Genomic DNA, 17945 nt, shown 5'->3' with positions numbered 1-17945 from the left:
CACATTTAAATGCAGTGTTTTAATTCATTAAGCAAAATGCAGAAAAGGAAGCTCTGAACAATAGCATATTAACGCAATTAATGAATTATTCAGTTGTCTTATGACTTCCTCCATTAATGCACACAAAGCTTCTGACCTCCTATTACATGGTTTTAGTGATTAAAGAGGCATCCTGGCATAAATAGGTCAAAGCAGAAGTCTGGAGCTTCTTTCTCCATCTAAAACTTTCCTTAATGATTAAAAAAAAACTAGCAAGGACAAGCAACACATACTCTTGAAGCCCAACAAAATGCATATAAGTCAGGCTCAGCATTCTTGGGATTTCCCAGATGTTGTCATGCTCAGAACTCTTCAGTCAGCACCCATCATATATTAGCAACTGAGGGGCAAATCTTTACAGAGGAAAAATTGTGAATAATTTAAATAGCCTGGGAAAGAACAAAGAAAATGAACTGTGTCTGTTTAACAATGGAGGTAGCACATTGTTATGCTTTCCTACACTTGTTAAGAATATAATCGTTACACTGGTTGTCTTAACGTACAGCGTTCCCCCCCAAAAATGAGGAACAGTAATTTCATCTAGAAATGATATATCAATCTATGTTCTAAATGCCAAAAATATCATCATAACTAAATTCTGGAATAACCCTGAAACAAACAGAGACACTTGTGAAGTGCCCTTGTAGTGCTTAGCTGTGGTTCATATCATAGCCAGAAGATAAATATGCTGAAAGGAAAAGACCTGTAATGCACAGTGATCTTTTGGTTGTTGGTGTTGCATGGTGAAACACTGGCCCTGAACAACAGAAGTTGGATGTAGAAAAGCTGGAACATGTCCAGAGGAGGGCAACAAAGATGGTGAGGGGTCTGAAGACCAAGTCCTATGAGGAAAGGTTGAAGGAGCTGGGGATGCTTAGCCTGAAGAGGAGAAGACTGAGAGGGGATATGATAACCATCTTCAAGTACTTGAAGGGCTGTCATATAGAGGATGGTACCGAGTTGTTTTCTGTTGCCCCAGAAGGTCAGACCAGAACCAACGGGTTGAAATTAAATCAAAAGTGTTTCCACCTAGACATTAGGAAGAATTTTCTAACAGAGCAGTTCCTCAGTGGAACAGACTTCCTCGAGAGGTGGTAAGTGCTCCTTCCCTGGAGGTTTTTAAGCAGATGGCCATCTGTCAGCAATGCTGATTCTATGACCTGAGGCAGTTCACAAGAGGGATCTTGGCCATCTTCTGGGCATGGAGTAGGGGTCACTGGGGGTGTGTAGGGGAGGTAGTTGGGAATTTCCTGCATTGTGCGGGGGTTGGACTGGATGACCCTGGTGGTCCCTTCCAACTTTATGATTCTGTGATTTTATGAAGTACTCATTTCTGTAAGAATAGCAATTACAACAACAATTCAATTGTAGATATTTGCTGTGTTGTACTGTATTGGAAGCAAGGAGTAACATGTTTCATTTTATGGATGCTTTATAAGGAAGGAATGTGGTTTTTAAATGTTTGTATTAGGGATGCAAACTGTGCCTAATATATTTCATATTAATGATTCAAATGTTACAGTGATTTTTCAAATGAAACTAGTGGCGCTATTGAATTTCTTATCCCTGCTGTTTCAGTTTGAAAATTGCCATTTTGATCTCATGTCTTACCTTGTGCAAAGTGAACCCAAGACACTGTTTTTGTCCCCCCTTTTTTTGTTTCCTTGTGCCAAAGCTTTGAAAGAGCTTCTAGTGATTTTAATGCTGAGAACAAAGAGAGAATGATTTACATTCCCTCTCAAATCATAAAGGAATGATATCTACTTAGAAATGAGAACTGAGGAAGCTATGGACTATAACCTGTTTAAAGAGTGAGCCAAAGATATGACCTGATAGCTGAGTACTGTGGAATTTATTTATTTATTTACTGCATTTATTTACTCCATTGTTGTGTGTGTGTTAAGTGCCGTCAAGTCGCTTCCGACTCATGGCGACCCTATGAATGAAAGTCCTCCAAAATGTCCTGTCTTTGACAGTCTTGCTCAGATCTTGCAAATTGAAGGCTGTGGCTTCCTTTATTGAGTCAATCCATCTCTTGTTGGGTCTTCCTCTTTTCCTGCTGCCCTCAAGTTTTCCTAGCATGACTATCTTTTCCAGTGACTCTTGTCATCTCATGACGTGACCAAAATACGATAGCCTCAGTTTAGTCATTTTAGCTTCTAGGGTCAGTTCAGGCTTGATTTGATCTATAACCCACTGATTTGTTTTTTTGGCAGTCCACGGAATCCGTAGCACTCTCCTCCAACACCACATTTCAAAGGAATCTATTTTCTTCCTATCAGCTTTCTTCACTGTCCAGCTTTCACATCTTCAAGTACTTGAACTCCATTGTTACTTCGTTATTTATTTATTTCATTCGCTCATTTTCCTCCTCAATGAGGACCTGAAGTGGCTTACAACATTCTCCTCTTCTCCTCTTTATCCTCACAACAACCCTGAGGGGGCATGGCTCAGTGGCAGAGCATCTGCTTGGCATGCAAAAGGTCCCAGGTTCAATCTCCAGCATCCCCAGTAGGGAGCAGGTAATGTAATACAAAAGACCTCAGCCTGAGATCCAGGAGAGCCATTGCCACTCTGAATAGACAGTGCTGACTTTGATGGACCAGGGGTCTGATTCAGTATAAGAAAGCCGCATGTGTATTAGGCTGAGAGTGTAAGACTGGTCCAAGATCACTTATAGACAGCCCATTAATGTAAAACAGCTTAAACTTAAAATATTGGACCACCAAACAGAGACACAAACACAGGAACCAAACCTTGTAACAGATCTAGATACCAACTTTGTCCCAGCATACGCTCATGTAATACCATTACAGGACCTAATGGCATCAGCACTATGTTGGGCTCATCTATGCGCACATCATCCAATGTAATATGTGCCAACAGTACCCTTGTACTATCTACACTGGAGAAATGTGTTGGACCCTCCATGAGAGAATCGATGAACACAAATCTGACATAAGAAATTGCAATACTCAAAAACCAGCAGGCAAAGATTTTAATATTCCTGGACAAATTATTAAAGAGCTGAAAGTCACTGTTTTACAGAAGAACTTCACAAGGTATATAAAATGCAAACGTTCTAAATTAGAACTCATCAAGAAATGGAGCACCTTCTGTTGTCCTGGTTTAAACTGAGACTTCAGATACCTCACTCATAATTTCTCATAACCCAAGAGGACCCTCCTTTTAATAACTTCAATAGACTGTTCTTAACATGCTGAATCATACCATAATCCTTTACTGAGATTCGTCAATTTTCTAATGCTTCTAACAGTCTCTTTATTGATTAGATTATTTTTATTGTATTTATACCCCACTCTTTCCCAACCAAGTCGGGCTCAGGGTGGCTTCCAACAACGATATATACAATATAATACAATATAGGTTAAAACACAGAATTAAAATTATAATCATCTACTATCACATCTACTAAATAATACTGATTTGTCGTAATGGTGCATAGGTCTGTAATACTTGTCTGCAGATGACCACAATGAACCAAGAGTTATAGGTCCTTCAGGAGTAGAGTCAGGGAGAAGGGAAGGGAGGAAAAGGGAGAAAAGAAGGGAAGGGAAAGGTGAAGGGAGGCCAGCTGATCCATTAAAACCATTGCTGACTTAACCATATGCCTGGGGGAACATCTCTGCCTTACAGGCCCTGCAGAAGTGGACTAAGTTCCACAGGGCCCGGGTCTCATTTGGCAGAGAGTTCCACCAGGTTGGGGCTTGAGCCGAAAAGGCCCTGGTTATGGTTGCGGTCAGCCAGATAGTCCTAGGGACAGAGACCACTAACAAATTGTTTCCTGCAGAACGTAAAGCTCTCTGGGAGGTATATCGGACAAGAGGTAGGTTATTTACCCTACTTTATTGTGGGAGGGAAGGTAGCATTGTATAGCCTGATCTCATCAAGTCCTGGAAGCTAAGTAGGGTTGGTACTGGGAAGGAAAACCACTAAGGAAGACTCTGCAAAGGAAGGCAATGGCAAACCACCTCTGCTTCTCACTTAACTTGAAAGCTCCCTGATGAGGTTTCCATAAGTCAGCTGCAAAATGACTGCACTTCACACACACACACACACACACACACACACACACACATCTACCATCTACCATCAGAGAGGCTAGAACCTCTGACCTCTCCCACCATCCATTATTGTACTCAAGTAGTTTAAGTCCCTACGTAGAGAATCTCACCTGATTTATTTTACTAGGCCCCTCTCTGCTCAACTCTTCACTCTTTCTCCTTCTGTAATTTTCTGTAAAAATGAGGTAAAGGAGTTTCTTCCTTCCTAATCTATCTGAAGAAGTGAACTTTTTGTCTCATGAAAGCTCATACTGGAATAAATGTTGTTTGTCTATAAGGTGCCACTGGGCTTCTGTTTTGGTTTGCCAAGCTTTCCCAGCAATCTTCCATAGCAATCTGGAGATTCAAACCTGGGTCTTCAAGATACTGGTCCAACATTCTAATGAGTACACTCTATTGGCTCTCGTGGAATTCAGAACAGATTTCAGAGACTTTAGGAAGTCAGAGGATACTTACTACCAGCTACCACACCAAATAGATGGATTGTTGGTGAGAAGGTTGAAGGATAGTTTGGCCAAAATAAAAATGGATGTGGTGAACTTAATAGGACTAGAACAGTTCTATATAGTTATTTCCAAAAAATATATAAATGGACAATCCATCACAAGAGGTCTACAAGTGTGGCTAAGGCTGCTGAAATATTGGGCACTCTGGTGGATGATATGAAAGGAACAAATTTTATACTAGCATATCCCAGAAAATAAACTCGGGGAAACCCTGTCCCTCATAAACCAACTAGACAAGGCAGGCTCATCCCACCAGGAAACTCCACTGTCAAGGAGTTGGGCATTTAAGGTAATAAAGCCAAGTACCTCAGCACCTGTGAGACCTTTAAATCTATTCACCCAAGTTGGGGGAGAGACAAATGCCAAGGGGATAGAAATAGCCCCAAGTTAAAAACCTCTGAAGTGTCCAGTGTATGGAAGGTGCCTGAGGGAGTGACTAATAATTACATGAAATCTGATTGATATTATTCAGTCAGGCTTTGCGGTGTATTCCCTGACTACTTGCGCCACATTTTGCCTTACCATTATAGCCACCCCGTTTCTTCTTTATTTGTAATTTTCTGGCTGAAAATGTGCTAGTCCAGTCCACTTTCGTTCAGTCGTTCCCATTATTGCAGTGTTTAAATGTTCCATTTCTCATTTTATGATTTTTAGTTAATCTTGATTCACACTTCTCAAGTTCCACGTTCCTATATATGTGTCGAAAAGCTTTGGACTTTCCTTTTGCATCCATTCACATCAACAACTGAAAGTCCTTTTGGCTTTAGTCTAACAATAACAATAACAATAATTTATTAATATGGTCACTGACCAGCAAAAACAAACAAACAACAACAGCCACAACAGATAATAGGGAAAGCACAACAACAGCTACTACTGCTACTAGGCTTTAATCCAGTTGCGTGATTAAGAATAGCGCTACTTGTACTTATTCTCCACTCTTCCCCAGTGGCTAATTGAATGCTATCTGACCTGGGGGTCCTGTTTTCCATCACTACATCTTTTTCATTTTCGATTGTTTCATCATAGGGTTTTCAAGGTATGAAATGTTCAGAAGTGGTTTACCATTGCTGCCTTCTGCGCAGTACTAACCAGAGTTAACTGAAGTGTCACTGCCGTTGTCTATTGTAGATCCTCCGCCAGTGTCACCTTCCCCTACTGCTGCTGCCCAGTAGCTGTCTTCCTTGTGTTTGTGATTCTTCCGCTGGTAGTGTTTCCGGCTCTGCTGCACCCCCCCCCCAAGGGCCTGGAATCGATTTCTGAGTTCTAATGGCACTGAATGTCATCTCGCTTGACACCTTTGGGGACGTGCTGCAGTGCTCTGAGGCGTCTCATTAGGGCTGGCAACCACCCTGTTGTCCCTTTGAATCGTCTCCCCTTCCCAGGATGCTTTGTTTTGCACTGTTTCTGAGAATTTTTTTTTGTCCTGAGGATAGTTATCAGTTTGGCAGAATTATATGTTTAATAAGGCACAGGAGAGACAACGGAACATGGCGTGTTGGTTGAAGGTTGAGGTGGTTATGCTAATTTGCCACACACCAAGTACTTTGGTACATTGCTGTTTCAGCCAGAAAGCCTGAAGGTGAAATGCTAGTGCTTTTATCTAGCCAACAATCCAGTCATCTGAGCAATTTACTCAGTTAGAGGAAATGATGTATAGATGCTCTAGGTTGATAAAGTTAAAAGGTGGTTCATTAAAAATATTTTTTTTCTTCCAATAAATAATCTGTATTTTGAAGTAAGTAGAACATAAAGCCCAGGAAGAAAGAAGGAAATGTGAATTTTTTTTTTATCATATCATTTCAAGTTTGATTAAGTCACAGGAAAAAGTAAATGGCATTAGGGTACAAAGGAAGCTAATCTATAAAGGCAGTGAAAAAGGTTAAAGAAGTCAACAGTAATTAAATGGCGATTGAAGCTGAAGGAAAATTGATCTGTGTTAGCTGAAGGCCATTCTTCCTTTTGGGATGTTATGCATCGGTGAAGAGGGGAAAGAAAGGTTTCTTCTGTTTTGATATGGAAATGTATGTCACAGCTTATGGAGCTGGGATTCAAGGCTGCTGTGAATTTCTGGCCTGCAGTTCCTGGTGTCCAACGTATGCTTGGGGGTATTATGCAAAGAAGAGTTGCTCCAGAAAAGCTCAGTAAGGTCAGAAGCCATGTGATTTTCACTGGTTTGTATGCTGTTTTGTCTCAGGCATGAAGAAAAAAATCACACTGAACTAAGAGACTGGCTATAGATAACAAGCCTAAAAATATCTAGCTTAGAGCAATAAGAGATATACAGAACTGAGAAAAGGTCTAAAGCCTTCTTTCTTAGCATATAGAAATATCTTTGAGATTACTTGAATGCTCTATAACAGGAAGGTTATATCTCTGAGCACCCAATCGTTTATTAAAGGTAAAAGGTAAAGGTAGTCCCCTGTGCAAGCACCGGGCCATTCCTGACCAATGGGGTGACGTCACATCCCGGCGTTTCCTAGGCAGACTTTGTTTAAGGGGTGGTTTGCCAGTGCCTTCCCCAGTGATCTCCCCTTTACCCCCAGCAAGCTGGGTCCTCATTTTACCGACCTCGGAAAGATGGAAGGCTGAGTCAACCTTGAGCCGGCTACCTGAAACCGACTTCTGTCGGGATCGAACTCAGGTCGTGAGCAGAGCTTTTGACTGCGGTACTGCAGCTTACCCCTCTGTGCCTCGGGGCTCTTAATCGTTTATTACTTAGACTGAAATATTCAGATAATTTCCTGTCAAAGGAAATGTAAAGTCCTTTTCGAAGAGATGCTACACCAGTACACAAAAACCCACTATAAAACTTGCTGGGTAAGTGTTTACCTCCATTTCACAATTAACAGAGGCTTTACCTCAAGAGAGAGGAGCTGAACTAATAAAACGAGAATAGACCCAAGATAAGTCTCTTGGTTCCGTATCTGCCTAATATAGGGAATTAAGTTACATTTCAACTGGCAATGACAGAAAGAGACCGTATCATTGCACAGATTCTCCTATAGGCTTCCGGAAAGGTAAACATTATCATTATGAATAAGTTTTATGCATTTTTATGGAATATGAAAGTAAAATGCCATTTTATCAGCAAATTACCTTTTTTGTTGAAAAGGGGTGGGGAATGATTAATTGTCTAAATGGCTCTTTTGCATGATAGTCATCCTTGTCAAAGCAGGCAAGCAGTAAAAGGAAATAACAGGAATTTTGTGCCATAAAAATTGCAGAGCACAAGTCATTTCCCACTAGAGTTGATCAGGGAAAGGCAAAACACAAGGAAAAGAATAGTCATGCTTTATTAGTTATTTGTACTAATTCTCCAATGAGAAAATAATGAAGGTATTTTAAAAACATAAATGGTATTAACTGTAAGTATCTACAGTTCTTTCTAGCGATAAACCCTAAGAACATTTAATAGCAATCTGGGCCTAACTGTACGTTATAGTATCATTAGGTTCTCTCCAGGTCTATCATGAGGAAGCTTGATCAGATATGCCTTGCAAGTTTTGTGCTTGGAACTCAATGCCCAGGTGTATGTGGCCTGATTCATACAGAGACTGTAGTGTCCTATTGGGGAATCTTAGGCTGCATGTAGGTTTTCACAATGATGAAAATAGCATCTGCCTGAGAACATTTAATAGCAATCCCTAAGAACATTTAATAGCATCTCCCTAAGAACATTTAATAGCAATCTGGGCCTAACTGTATGTTATAGTATCATTAGGTTCTCTCCAGGTCTATCATGAGGAAGCTTGATCAGATGTGCCTTGCAAGTTTTGTGCTTGGAACTCAATGCCCAGGTGTATGTGGCCTGATTCATACAGAGACTGTAGTGTCCCGTTGGGGAATCTTAGGCTGCATGTAGGTTTTCACAATGATGAAAATAGCATCTGCCTGGGGCTGTTTCAGGTTGGGGAAAAAGGCATGGGAGGGGAGGATGAAGGCTAGGGTTGCCAACCTCCAGTAGCAGGAGATCTCCTGCTATTACAATCGATCTCCAGCTGATAGAAATCAGTTCACCTGGAGAAAATGGCCACTTTGGCAATCAGACTCTATGGCATTGAAGTCCCTCCCCTCCCCAAACCCTGCCCTCCTCAGGCTCTGCCTCCAAAATCTCTAGGTATTTCCCAACCTAGAGCTGGCAACCCTACTTAAGGCCCTTCTTCCTGTGTACCTGGGAAATGAGTTTTGAGCATGAAACTCATGAAGCACATGTTATCAAAAGTTCTTATAACAGACCTGGGAGGACGCAAAGATAACATCACTGAGACCCGGTATTGTTCATGTAATACAAATGATTTGAGTTTCTCCTGATTTGGGATTATTTTGGTTTGAAGCAGCTACAAACAAACTCTGTTGTGCATTATACAATAAAAAACTTAACTTCAACATTGTAGTGAGTAGGGTTGCCAGTTAGGGTTGCCAACCTCCAGGTACTAGCTGGAGATCTCCTGCTATTACAACTGATAACCAGCCAATAGAGGTCCGTTCACCTGGAGAAAATGGCCACTTTGGCTATTGGACCCTATGGCATTTAAGTCCCTCCCCTCCCCAAACCACGCCCTCCTCAGACTCTCCTATTGTTTGACCTTGCCACAGCTGTTGTGTGAATTAGCGATGGTGTTACTGTGGTGTTCTCAGATATAGTTTGGCTATAGCAACAGTGATAGAAGCATTGCCTGCTGGGAAATGTAGTATGGTAGAACCGCAAACAGGAGGGAGGAGTTTTGGCATTGGTCAGTTGTGATTTACTGAACGATGCAACAGTTGATATGCCTGTTTAAGATTTACAATAAACCTTGTTTGTAACTTAAATTGCACTTAACGTTGTACAACATGCTAAGTTGTTGCTATGACACATTGTATGCAGCTCCTGACTGGCTTACTTCCTTTTCTTTGAGCCACTGCCAGCCTTCTCAGCTGCAGATTAACCTGGGACCTTTCTGGGTTGTCCACTTTGCCACAAACTATTGCAGGCATTCCAGAGGGGCAAAAAGGTCCAGCCATACTGTGTTTATAACGGCCTGCATTTTATACTGTTTTTTTTATTATTATTTTAATTGTAAGCCTCCTCGAGCAGGACTCTGAAGAGGCAACATAGGGCGAAAACGCACAGTCGCTTTAGCCTCCTTTATTCCCTGCCCGTGAACGCACTAGCAACTTACCTCGCAATTTAAACGTGTCCAGTACTCAAGCATCCAACACGACTTAAAATTTCTGTTCCCACCGCGATGCCTTCCTCCGCTGTATTAGATAAAATCCGTATGTTTTCCCCTTGCGGCAGCATTCACGCGCCAGCTCGAAGGAGCATTGTGATTGGCTGAGGTGGTAGCCTGCCGCGCATGCCCACTCGGTGCTTGAAACAAGGATGGCGATTGGTCCAGCGTGGGCAGTGAGGCGGGGGGGAGTGGGGGGTACAAGGATGGCGATTGGTCCAGCGTGGGCAGTTAGGCGGGGGGAGTGGATGGTGGGCTGGCAGCAGGAAGTGGATTGAAGACAGATTTTATTTTCACACTTCAGGCTCCAGTTGAGGAAAACGTTTAATTTCTATTAATTCGCAGTATAAGCGAATGCTCTTAACATGGAGAAATTGTGCTCTGGAGACGTTTCCGGAATCCTTCAGAAGAGATGAAGTGCGAACATGCAAGGAAACCCCGTAGAAATCGGAGCTGCAAACGCGAAGTGCGGACATGGTCCCTGTTTCAGCCAGGATCGAACGCATGCGTTTTCGCCGAATGTGCGTTCAATCCTGGCTTAATCCTGGCTGAAACAGGGAATAAAGGAAGCTAAAGCGACTGTGTGTTTTTGCCCATAGAAAGTGTCTAAATAAATAAATGTTGGTGTAGTTTATCCAGTGTGGAATGCTGTTCGTCTAACTATGAATTGGGCTGATTTGAAACAACCTTTATTTGCCAATTCAGAAATAATAGCAAATTCAAATAAAATGCTAATCCCTGGAATTAGCCCACTCAGTGTTTTCATGGCATTGCTATCAATGGTTAATAGCAGCATAATAGTGGGAACTCTCTGCTTGTTGCTCCCCATGTGCTATCCTGAAAATGCTCTCCTACTGTAAGTGCTTTTCGGAGACCAATTGGGATTTAAAGAAATGCTTCATTCTTGAAAGAATTCTTTGTATTCACAGTGGAACACTCTTGAAATTTTATAGATCATCACTGAAAAGGGGAAAAAAGTGGGGTTTTTTTGTTAATAGTTGGTAAAAAAAAAAAAAAAGCCTAAGGAAAATGTGTCCCTAATCCTATTAGCTGACTTAATATAGAATTATTAAAAGCCTTGATATACAGGATTTAACATGATCTTTCTAGCAGGGTGTGATGTAATCTATTTTTGTTCCTCAGCTAGCAGATGGCTTACCTTTAAGTAATTTCCAATATGTTAGGAGATCAAAAGCCATCCTCTCGCCACTGAGGCAGTAATCGTTCCTCTCTGCTGGGGGTTGCTTGGTACTGTGGTGGGGATATGCAAAGGCTGCTGGCATTTCCAAACATAGAAGGCCGACATTTCTTCTGACTTTGAAGTTAATAATCCTTCAGAAGTTGAAAAACTGAGGGATTTTTCAAAACGCTTTTAATGTTCTATATGCCATGCGCTAAAGTAAATATCTGCAAGTAATCACTGAAGGCTGGCACATGGAAGTATTTTACAATACCAAATATTGTAGTTTCATGTGCCCTGTGACAGGGTAAATTGCTTTTTTGTATTGATGGTGGTTTTTAGGGAAAAGGAGGAGGACCCCAACCATCTTGTATGATACACTATCAAGACTTCCTGTAGTATTCTGTAGACGTACAAAAAATCTCCAATGTAATGGAAACAGTCGTTCTGTCAGGGAAACCTCGATATGTCTTGTTGATGTACTTTAGGAATACATTTCATGTCACCACTTCCATCTTTAGCTGTCTTCATCTGGAGATAGATAGTAGAAATCTGGTATTTACATCACAGAGTATCATCGGAAGGCATATGGGATGGCAGTCTTGTTGAAGCTAAGCAGGTCTGAGAATGGTTAATGACTGAATAGGAAATCTGCAGGGAAATCTGTTTATGCCATCTTAAGTTCTAGGATGGAAGAAAGGTTGGATATAATTTTATAGACATCCCTATGGATTCTCTTGGACCTCTCAGTGACTTTTGACTCTATAGATCACTTGATTCTGTTAAACCAGCTTGAAAAGCAAGATAGTATTCAGCCATCAGGATTAGATTTCATGCTTTCCAGAATATGAATCTCGGCTGTGTCAGAGATGTGTTGTGAGCCGTAGAATTTGACTTGTGGTATTCTACAGGGCTTTGCATTATTGCCTTTGTTGTTTAACGTATTCATGTTGATGACATCAAAGCATTTCATCTACACTTATCCAAAAGCAGTAGCTGCTACCTTAAACCACCAATTGAGGGTATGAATGCTAACTGAAGCTCGAGTAGCTGTTAGATGGTCATCTAGGTGCTCCCAAGGTAAGGGTTCTACCAATTTTTGATTATTTGGGAGAAGGAAGCAATGCTTCTTTGATACCTCTCAGTTATCTCTCCCTGCCCCCCACAACCAATCTAAAATAATGTTTAACTATTTTCCACAATGAACTGCTTTTAAAACATGGGGAAATATTAGAATAAGATGCCTTTACAAGTTAGAAGAAGAAGAGTTTTTATATGCCGATTTTCTCTGCCTTTTTGAAGAAGAATCAAACCGGCTTACAATGTCCTTCCCTTCTTCTCCCCCACAACAGACACCTTGAGAGGAAGGTGAGGCTGATAGAGCTCTAAGAGAACTGTGACAAGCCCAAAATCACCCAGCTGGCTTCATGTGGAGAAGTGGGGAATCAAACCCGGTTCTCCAGATTAGAGTTCACCGCTCTCAACCACTTCACCATGCTGGCTCTCTTAAATAATAGTGGAATTACAATTAAAGTCATCATGAGGTAACTTTTTTTTGGTGGGAGAATAATGATGGTGAAAATTGCTTCTGAAGCAAAGGATGTTTCCATGTTAGTGCAACATGGACCTACTTGTAGCAATACCGTTCATCAGTACTGTGGGTGTTGATCAGATGTGGGATGAAATGTGAACTGAATAGTGGGTATCTGGGAAACCAAATGTCCTTAGCTCAGATTTGCCACATTTATATGAATGCACACAGCATTGCCAAATGAAAGACCAGTAATGTAATGCTGTTTCTCTGGGCTCCTTTTAGAATGACTGAAAACAGTGGCCCTTTGATGAACACAGGCTGACAATTCTATTGCTCCTAGATATCCACTATATATATATAGTGCTGGTTATATCTAGATATTTCTCACTGACAATTGCATTCAAAAAGATTTTTAAAAGGAGAGTAGATTGGCATCTTATAGTCTGTTTAATTTATTGTGGGTAAGACAGCAGTTCATTTCATCTGTGTAGGATAAATTGTTAACATAATGAGAACAGGAAATAATAGAAATGGGGAGAAAGTGGGTTTTTTTTTAATAGCTGGAGTTTGAATGACAACACGCCAAGAGTATATCGTGTTTAGTAAGAAGGTAGCTAACCTGATCTGATTTTGTGATGGCTGAAAGCAGTCTTTCATACAGAATATGGTAGAACAGGACAATGCTAAGCTTATAACGCAAACCTTCCATCCCATCCAAAGACATCAGGACTTGAAGGACTTGTCAGAATGAATATGAGATGAATCCTGTGTGTCTGTATATATAGAAAAAAGCACAGCGCAGCGGCGGCGGCACAGCACTTTCTGTATTCCTACTGTGTACAAGGCAAAGATTTTTCAGTTCATACATCATTTACAACTTGCTACAGGGATTCCACAAAGCCGGTACATACCCTTTACACAAAGAAAAGGGGAGGGGGAGAAAAGAAAGATTCCGGAAAGAAAAGATTCTGGAAGTATATTTGCTGAATAGGCAATGTGTGTCAGGGGGTGCTCACAAAACACACGGCTTTCCAGGGAGCAAAATAAATAAGTAAACAACAGTGGCATTTTTCTCATGCTATGGGATGTCCAGAAGATTTCAGTCTAGGTTACTGAGATGCAAAACATAACTCTCTGTCACCAGTCACACTGGTATGATTACTTAAGGGCAAAGAGACCTTGAAAAGTAGAAGAGTTGGTTTTTATATGCTGATTTTCTCTACCTTTTAAGGAGAATCAACCCGGCTTACAATCTCCTACCCTTCCTCTCCCCACAACAGACACCTTGAGAGGTAGGTGAGGCTGAGAGAACTCTAAGAGAACTGTGACTAGCCCAAGGTCACCCAGCTGGATTCATGTGTAGGAATGGGGAAACCAACCTGGTTCTCCAGATTAGAGTCCACCGCTCTTAACCACTATACCACGCTGGCTCTCCTCTACACCATTTAATTATATGCACAGAAACCCTGACACCATTTGACATGTTCCATTCAGGTGACATTTTTGGATACAGTGAGCACAACTTGGGAGAGAAGATTATCACAGTGGCAGTGGGCGCCATCAACCTAAAGTCATTAACTGGAACATGCACACAGATCTTGTACATGGACAAGCCAGCTTGGAGGGCTTTAAGAGGGGAGTGGACATATTCATGGAGGAGAGGGGTATTCATGGCTGTTAGTTAGAATGGATACTAGTCATGCTGCATACCTATTCTCTATAGTATCAGAGGAGCATGCCTATTATTTTGGGTGCGGTGGAACACAGGCAGGATGGTGCTGCTGCAGTCGTCTTGTTAGTGGCTTCCTGGTTGGCCACTGTGTGAACAGACTGCTGGACTTAATGGGCTTTGGTCTGATCCAGCAGGGCCTTTCTTATGTTCTTATGACAAGTGTCATATGAACATATTATGACATATAAGGCTCATTTCCTAGATCAGAACCCTGCTTTTCCAGAGTTCTCAACTGGGTGGAGATATGTCTATGCACGTACACAGGACCAGTACATATTACACAGCTTCTAATGAACGTGAGTCAATAGATGTAGATGAGAAAAAGAAAGGGATAAGGTGGCCCTTGGACTGCCCAAGATACTGTGTCCGATAACATCTGTTGATAGTACCAGTCTTAAGAAGCGCCACCTATTTCCTTCTGTTTAAAGAGGACCTATCGATTGCAAAACAAACACAAAGATACCTTGAACATACAGGAGAGTTAAAAGACAGGCTGAGTTAAGATTTGAGCCAGGAAAGTCATCCAGATTGTGTGTTTCCAAGCACTCCAAGGACAGATGATACTCAAAGGTTGAGAATGGGCACGCCTACTTAATGAGTTAAAGCCTCTCCTACCCCTTCAGAGCTTCCAAAAGGAATGGAGCTTGTTACCCTAACATGCAAGGGTATACAAAGCTGAAGCAAAGTACGTGTGAAGCAAAGCAGAACCATTTTTGCTAACCAGTGTAGCACACATCATGTCTTTGCATTTGGAATCAAGCATTGCTAAAGGTTCCTACTTCCATTAAATAAAGCTCATAGTTAACAGCTAATTCCCATTGCCCTATTCTTTCTTGCCTAATGTCTCAGAAGGTCTTTTAATCCACCTTTTAAATAATCTGTTCATTAAAGTGTTTTTGCTATACATACATGTACTCCAGAACTTGTATGATTGAGAAAGCAGTTTCCTGGTTCCAGATCCTGTGTGAATGTGCACTCTGCCTGCTGGTACTCTTTCAACAACTGTCTCAATTCCTTGTCATTATATCCCGTAAATGTGTTGGCACATTTTTGCAGGAAAGAGCACTGATTATAATTCATTTGTGCCATTAATGCTGTCGGTTTCAACACTCTGCAGTACTTTTGACAGCATGCAGAGCACAAATTTGATGTGGATGTATTGCAGAGACCAATTCAAGACCTGTACTTTTTATTTATTTGTAAATATGTATGCTGCTTTTTCAGCATTTCAGGTGGTTTCATAGCAAAGCCAGTCAAATATTCACTAAAACGCTACCAAAAGTCATAAAAACGCTAAGGTTGGACCAACCTTGTTCCCTGAACAGAAAGTAAAATAAAAACATTTTGTGGCTTTTGCAGAATGTTGAATGGGGAACTGGCTTTTTGGACCTTTCAAAGAGTCAGGTCCAGAGAACATGTGTCATGTTCAAAATTACCCAAGAGGCCAGTTTTGAGCTCTAAATTATTTTGTGTTCCAAAGAATGTTGTGATTAGATTATATAGAATTTAAAAAACACGATTATGTTAGTCCTAGTTTTAATAAAATATAGATTTCCAAAATTGATGTGGTTTGCTTCCAGCCTACATCCAATGTTTTTTCTGAATAGATTCTTCTTGAAAACTTCTTCCCCTCCTCCTTTTTGTGTATTACAATTTACTATAACTGGGGTGTTAGCTATTGTATCCATAAGGAAGCTAATAAATATTGCACTCTAGGTTCAAATGTATCATGTTCAAAGTTTCTTCTTGTTTTGACAGAATCTCCACAGGAACTTTACACAATGAACCTCTGACTAGAAACATAGCTTTATATCTGAAGCTGTGTCTACACATGTCACATGGGCACATGGAACTGCCTTATACTGAAATCAGATCCTTGGTCCATCAAGACTGTCTACGCACACTGGGAGTGGTTCTCCAGGGTCTCAGGTTGAGGTCTTTCACATCTTCTGATACCTTATCCTATTGTGGCCCCACGGGCGAATGGCTCCCCGGAGAAATGGGTAACAGCAAAATAACCCGCCAACCATAGTTACATAAAACAGCAAAAGAAACACACACACACGGTACTTTTGGGTGATAAAATGGCCACAGCTTTTTATTGATCACAACAGAATGGAGCATTGGCGGAAAACCATGAGGTCGGATCCAAGTATCGGATCACCACACCTGTCATCCGATATATTGAAAGCATCGATAAATGGCCCAACCGCCTGTTGGGCAAACCACCGGAGTAGCGCTTAGATGGCCCCACCAGGACGGGAATCTCTGTGTGGAGCCAGCGCCACCTGGGATTGGAGCACCGAACACAAGCCCTGCAGCTGGGCAACGGTGTTGTACTCCATCCCAAGACCCCTTATGGGGGTCCCCACAAACAGGAAGGAAAGGCACATCTTCCTATCTTGGATCAGACCCCATGTAAAAACCGCCAAACAGCAGGGCTGCCACCCTGCTCCCGCCAACGCTCCTACAGCTGTGACCAACAAAGTTGCGAGCCCCGAATATCGTGCAGCCACATGTCCTGACCCCAGACAGGTGCACCCCATCAGCTCCACGTCAGGCAACTCCCGAGCGGAGCGCAAGTTGGGTGCATCAAAAGGGGTGCGAGGGCCAACAAAGGGGATCCTGAAGCCTGAAGAAAAACCTTCCCACAGAAACCGTGCCGCCGACTGGTCAGGATACAGCACCAGTAAACTCTTTAAGGGTTGCAAATGCACAGGGGTTGGACACAGGGGCAGGGGTCCTAAGTTCCCAGCGGCACTATTTACTAGTACCGGAGGCATTGGCTGCAGTGGCCCCGGAACTGCCCTCCTTCCTGCTGGTATTTGGGAGGGGGCGGGTCCAGAGAAAGGGCTGCTGGCTGTTACGCTCCCTGTTACAGGACAGCCTGGGGTGGGGCCCAAAACAACTGTCGCAGTCGTGGTCATATCTGCAGCGCGCCTGGCGGCACTTGCCCTGGTTATACTCCCAACACACCCACTGGTTGGAATCTCTAGGGCCCGCCCTGTTTGGCCGCTGGCTATCAGTCCCACCCCTCGTCTTGGGACCCACCCAGCGAAACCACAGCCTCTCGTTCACAAGATCCCACCTCGCGTGCTGGCTATGCGAGGCCCTCTTCCTAAATGCCTCGTCATATTTGATGGCAGCTGCCTCACCCGCCAGCTCCCTGGCGTCTAACACATTAGCCATGTGGTTCGTTAAATGCCAGGCGCGTTCTGGGTATGCAGCCTCTACCACCCCCCTAAAAACAGCATACCCTGCCATCCAGTTAAAAAAGGTACGCTATGCTACGTCGGCCTTGCCCCTTTTCTTACTGGGTCGAGGCCCATCCTTCCCGTCATCAGAATCGGACTTCAGCAGCGAGAAGATATTAACGTAGTATCCAACCAGAATCCTTTCTCTAACTTTCCTGGATAGATGAATGCCAGGGGGTTCCTCCGAGTCTAGGTAAGCAGGGAAGGACTGCCCCATAGAGGATGGTGCCTCCGCCACCCACTCCGCCAAAGGGGAAGCATCCTGAGCCAACTTACGCCTCCCGGTCACCCATCTTGGAAGCCCCGGGACCCGTGCTGCCGTGAGCCAATAACGCCCCGCAGTATGAGAAGAGTCCTCATCAGAGGATGACTCACCCGTTGATGACTCGTCCGAGGTAA

This window comes from Euleptes europaea, chromosome 11 (genome assembly GCF_029931775.1).
Source record: "Euleptes europaea isolate rEulEur1 chromosome 11, rEulEur1.hap1, whole genome shotgun sequence".
In the NCBI taxonomy this organism is placed as follows: domain Eukaryota; kingdom Metazoa; phylum Chordata; class Lepidosauria; order Squamata; family Sphaerodactylidae; genus Euleptes; species Euleptes europaea.
Note: the sequence above shows the minus strand (reverse complement) of the source record.